Here is a 6,431-nt window from a genome sequence, read left to right as displayed (position 1 = left end):
TAGATTATCAAATTAAGTAATTTATGCTATTTTTAAGCATCAAAACGCTTGAAAAATACTGCATATTAAAAATGTGACATGTTATCGAGGTAGCCAAAAAATAATATAATCGCAAAATACGTTTGGTAGATTCTCAAATTACGTAATTTATGCTATTTTTATACATCAAAACGCTTGAAAAAGACTACACCGAGTAGGATGTAGTAGGGATCAAAGCGATTGAAAATATATATATATATATATATATATATATATATATATATATATATATATATATATATATATATATTGTAGGGATCCTCATCCTATATGTTGGAACAAGTTCTTATAAATATGTTATGTTGTAACCCTAAATCATTAAATAGTAAAATATTTGCGCACTTTCTCCTGTGGACGTAGGCACATTGTCGAACCACGTAAATCTGTGTCTCAACTCTCTCTTGATCTCTCTCTTTTCGGTTCCATATTATTCATCATTGTTGTACACAGTAACAACACTACATTTTTAATAGATGGCATTTTCCAAATGTTTTATGCTTAAAAAAACGATTAAAATTGCGTAATTTGATAATCTACTATTTCTTTAAAATTGTTGAGGATCCTAATTTGAGAATATATTATTTGAGAAATAGTAAATTCTCAAATTACGCAATTTTAGTCGTTTTAGGCATCGAAACGTTTGGTAGATTCTCAATTTACGTAATTTATACTATTTTTAAGCATCACAACACTTGACAAATACTAAATCAAAGCATCAAAACCCAAAAATTCTCGAAATTGACCTAATCATCGAGTGGGAATATCGAAAATCAACAAATACAATTGACCCAAAATACTTTTCACAAGCATCACGGAAAAACCCATAAAATTTACTTTCAAACAATCCATGGAAAAACCCATGCTTCCACAAGCATCACATCACCCCTTTAATTAGAGAAATTAAAACTAAGATAGAAGTGGAGACCAAAGTGTATGTTTAATTATCTCTCAACTCATAATAGAAAATGTTTCAGGAAAAATTAAATTTCAGCTGATAAGGTTGCAGACAAAAGCAAGCTCGCACCATAAGCTTCATCTTTAACACGCATTCATTAAAGTTTTGACCATCATCCATACATGCAGTCAGCACTACCTGCGAAGCAATGATCTCTCAGTAGTTAGCGCATATACATCACATAATAAAAATAATAAAAGATAAATTTTTCCGTCTTACTTGAATATGTAATGACAATGAGACCGAAGCCCCGGAAATTATAGTTCCAACAATTCCTTCCCTTGGCTGGATAATACATGTTCATTATAAATGACGCTTGTTTTATGAGGTTCTCGCATAAGCATGGGCAATGGATTGGCAAATCCTCACAGTTCACCATAGCGCATGAGTATTCCATGTTTGACACAAGTGTAGCATTGTCAACACCAGGGTTGGCGACGCACCGCTTTGAGGATCCTAATTTGTAAATATATTATTTGAGAAATAGTAGAATCTCAAATTACGCAATTTTAGTCGTTTTTAAGTATCGAAACATTTAGAAAATGTCATCTATTAAAAATGTGGTGTCTTACAGTTGAGAATTAAGTATATTTTTATTAGGTTCTTGCTCTTTATGTTGTAAAAAAGCTTTGAACAAAGAAACGGTTTTTGATTTTCTGAAGAAAAAGCATGAGTGCTGCTATGCGGCTGCCAAAATTTGGTAGCCTTCGTCGGACATATATTAAAAAAAAAAAGGGAAACTTCACTTATACCTCCCAAACTTTCGACCTTTTTGCAGACACTTCCCATTGTTCAAAAACTCTCACTTTGATGTATCCAATTTTGATTTCCTTTCACTTTCCCTTCCATTCAGATTTTGCAATTAAATCAAATAGTCAAATGAGTAAAAGACCTTTATACCCCTAAATTTTTTCAAAATTCCAAATTTACCCTTATTTATAAATAAAAAATTAGGGAAAACTTCACTTATCCCCCCTGAACTTACACGTCTTTTGCAAACACTCTCCCAATCTTCAAAGTCTCTCATTTTGATGTATCAAACTTTCATTTCGTTCCAAATACCCCCTACTGTTAGATATTGGAGTTAAATCAAATGGTAGAATGAGTAAAAGACCTTTATACCTCTAAAATTTTTAAAATTTTGAAATTTACCATTATTTATAAATAAAAATTTATTATTATAATTATTATATTAAAAAAAAAAAAAAAAAGACCCACACTTGTGACCCTCCAATGGGTCACTTGGTGACCCACAGCGGGTCAAAAGTTGTGACCCTTCGTGGGTCACCTTGGTGACCCACCGAGGTCTTTCAAACTGTTAGAATGAAGTGTTGCTCTAATTCGTGAAAGTATAAGGAGCGGATAGAACACCGATGAACCCACGGGTCAAGAGTTTTTTTTAATAAAAAATCATTTTTTAATAAAAATAAGGGCATTTTAAGAATTTCACACCCCTCCATTATGATTTTCTATTAAAAATTCGGTATCTTATAATTGATAATTAAGTATATTTTCATTAGGTTCTTGCTCTTTATATTGTAAAAAAGCTTTGAATAAATAAATGGTTTTTGATTTTATGAAGAAAAAGCATATCTACAAAAGTGAATATGAAGTATTTTGAGAGGATATTCTTTTTGGTTACCTAGTATTTTTCAAGCATTTTGATACCTACAAATAGCCTAAACTATGTAATTTGAGAATCTACAGTTAAAAAAAAAAAAAATTAAAATAAATAAATAAAATTTGTAGGCATCCTCATCCTACATTTTTAATAGTTGGCATTTTCCAAACGTTTTATGCTTAAAAACGACTAAAATTGCGTAATTTGAGAATCTACTATTTCTCTAAAATTGTTGATGATCCTAATTTAAGAAATAGTAGATTATCAAATTACACAAGTTTAGTCATTTTAGGCATCGAAACGTTTGATAGATTCTAAAATTACATAATTTATGTTATTTTTAAGCATCAAAACGCTTAACAAATACTACATCAAAGCATCAAAACCCAAAAATTCTCGAAATTGACCCAAAATACTTTTCTCAAGCATCACGGAAAAACCCATAAAATTTACTTTCAAACAATCCATGGAAAACCCCATGACTTCCAGAAGCGTCACATCACCCCCTTTAATTGTAGAAATTAAAACTAAGATAGAGGTGGAGAATATAATGCCCCCATCCCAAGTTTTTTTAAAAAAATAATAAAAAAATAATAACAATAAAATTAAATAAAATTAATTTTTTTTTTAAAAAAAAATAAAATTAAAATGTGGCTGGCCATTCCAGTTGGGCCTAGGGCCACTCCAGACCGGACACCCCTTAATTTTATTTTATTTTTTTTTAACTTGGGATGGGGGCATTGTGGGTAGGGGTGGGCAAAAACCCGCCCAACCCGCTGCATCCTACCGAATCACCACCTGCCTTCACATGGTTTTTTAGAGCGATTTTGGCGGGAGCTGTAATTTACCTAACCTGCGGCGGGCGGGCGTGGTTGCGACTTATTTCCCGCCGGTAATTCGCTTCGGGACCCGGTGAGATGACTATAAAAACAAAAAACCCTAACCCTAAGTTCATAAGTTTCTTATTTTCAGCCGCCTCTCTTCCTCTCTCTGTGACTTTGTCTCATTTTCTTCCGCCTCTCTCCCTCTCTCCGACTCTCTTGCTCTCTCTCTCTCTCTCTCTGGTCTAGTGGTCTGTATGGTCTGCTCTCTCTCAGTCTCTCGTCTGCGTCGCCACTCCACATCTTCAGAGACCACGAGCTGCAGCGCCGCTTCCTCTTCTACAAACCACGATCCAGGTTTTTTTTTTCCTCTCTAGACCAGTTTCATAAATGGATCGAAACAGATCTGATGTTGGGTTGTGTGTTTGTTCAAACAAATAATTTTATTTTTTCCATTGTTTATAGGTTTTTTTTGGGGCTCTGTAACTTCTATTGTTGGGTTGTGAGAAGAAAGAAACAAAGGAGAATGGAGAAGAAAGAAACAGAGACGAAAATGGAGGAGAAGAAAGAAACCCGCACAACCCGCAAAACCCGCACAACCCGCCCCGATCTACCCCGCCCCGTTCTACCCCGCCCCGCGCGGATATTGTGCATTGTCCTCGGGTGGCGGGTGGAGATTTTCAGAACCCGCAGTGTGCGGGGCGGGTGAGAAAAATGCCAATCCCCGCCCCGCCCCGCCCCGTGCCCACCCCTAATTGTGGGAAGAAAAAAAGAAGTTAGAATGGTCGAATTGCAACAATTTAGAAGTTTGGGGGGTTAAGTATTACTTTTTAAATATTGGAGGTCAAAGTGCAAATTGGTGGATAGTTCATGGGGGTAAAATATATTTTTTCCAAAAATTGTATTTTGATTTTATGAAGAATAAATATCTCTACAAAAGTGAAGATAAAATATTTTCCACATATATAAGGAAATTAAGGAAAAGTAGAAGGAGTGATAATACTTGAAATGAAGAAGAATAGCAAACGCAAAATAGACGCCAGTCTAGCCATAGGAATGCTACTACTGTTACTATGCTGGGATGAAAGCAAAATGAGTCAAATGACAAGGAGAAGTGAGTTGAGTTTTGGGTTTTATAAAGAGAAATTATAAAATTTATTTTTTTTAGAGAATAATTTCTATAAGATTTTGGCATAAATCAAGACATTTGTGTCTTCCAATAAGAGCATGACAAATCAGCGTGTAACACCAGTACCATAACAAAAAAAAAAAAAAAAAAAAAGCATAAACACCTAATTTATTCTCACTATGACCTCACATGCATTAAAACAAAAAATATTCTAAAATAAACAAAGAATATCCTCTCAAAATACTTCATCTTCACTTTTGTAGATATACTTATTCTTCATAAAATCAAGACAAAAATATATTTTACCTCCTGAAATATCCTTGGATTTGCAATTTTACCCTCAATGTTTAAAAAGTGACATAAAACCCTCCCTCCAAAGTTTCAAACCTTAACACAAAGCCCACAATGTTTATACTTTACCCCCCTGAAATAATTTATGTTTACACTTTATCCCCACAAAGTATCTAGATTTCGGGGGATAAAGTGTAAAATCAGGGGAGTTAAGTGTAAACATAAATTATTTCAGGGGGTAAAGTGTAAACATTGGTTTTTTTTTGCCGATGTGAGATACTTTGTGGGGGTAAAGTGCAACTTTTTAAACATTGGGGGTAAAATTGCAAATCCATGGATATTTCAGAGGAGGTAAAGTGTATTTTTTCCTAAAATCAAAAGACAATTTTTTGTTCAAAGCTTTTTTAAAACATAAAGAGCAAGAATCTAATGAAAATATACTTAATTATCAACTGTAACATACCACATTTTTAATATATGACATTTTCCAAACGTTTTGATGCTTAAAAACAACTAAAATTGCATAATTTAAGAATCCACTATTTTTAAAATAGTAGATTCTAAAATTAGGATCTTCTACAATTGGATACATATTAAAAAAAAAATTTCTTCCAAATTTGATGATATTAAAAACTTGAATAAATTAAAACTTTTGTTAGGCACTATTTAATGTTTAATGATATTAATTAAAACTAAAAATTAATTTTATATAAAAAAAGAAAAGAAAAGAATAATACTTTCGTGACCGATCAACCTGTAGGATCATAGATTCATAGAGGATCAGCCTCTACAATGATGAGATGACATTGATTAGAAAAAAGAAAAACATACCTAGATACAGACAGAGACAACCGAGTAAGGTGGAGTTCTCCTCTTCTTCAATTTTTTTTACAACCTGTTGGTGACGGTTTCTGACACGGTGGACACGAGGGCTTCTCTATGGTTGTCCTTCGCGTTCATCTCTGCTTCTGCAATACAATCAATGGTTAAGAGAGCTCGCAGGGTGGTGTTCCGGCGGTTTCTCCTCCGATGATAAAGTTTCCCTTTTCCACTTTCAGCCTTGAGAAGAAATATATTGCATACCTTCATACTTCGTACAAGGGTGTATTTATAAGTTGAGCCGTTGAAGCTAAAAATGGTAACTTGGTTGGAAATTTGGGATTCTGGAGAGATTATAGCGTTGCCGGGTTCCTGATTTGGAGTCGTCATTATTCAAGAGATACCATATATTTATCGTGTATCCCGTGGATGGTGAATGTAGGGGTGAGTATTGGTCAAAACGGTCTGGTTTTGCTCTTATCGGTTATTAACCGATAATTTTTGGCTAAACGGTTTCTTAACCGATACTGAACCGATAAGAATTTTAACCGAAATTATCGGTAATAACGGTACACGGTTAAATGGTTCGGTTAAGCCGGTTAACCGATTATAAATCTCACATTCTTCAAATATTCTCTACTTCTCTAACCCCCAAGCACCAAAAGGTAAAAAGTCTTACTTGAATTGAATCTTTGATGCTAAAAGAGACGTATGTGAGAGCAGATGAAGGTGGATGTTGCGAGAACTAGAAAGAGG

Source organism: Corylus avellana, chromosome ca6 (genome assembly GCF_901000735.1).
Source record: "Corylus avellana chromosome ca6, CavTom2PMs-1.0".
Lineage (NCBI taxonomy): Eukaryota > Viridiplantae > Streptophyta > Magnoliopsida > Fagales > Betulaceae > Corylus > Corylus avellana.
This window is presented reverse-complemented; position numbering follows the sequence as displayed.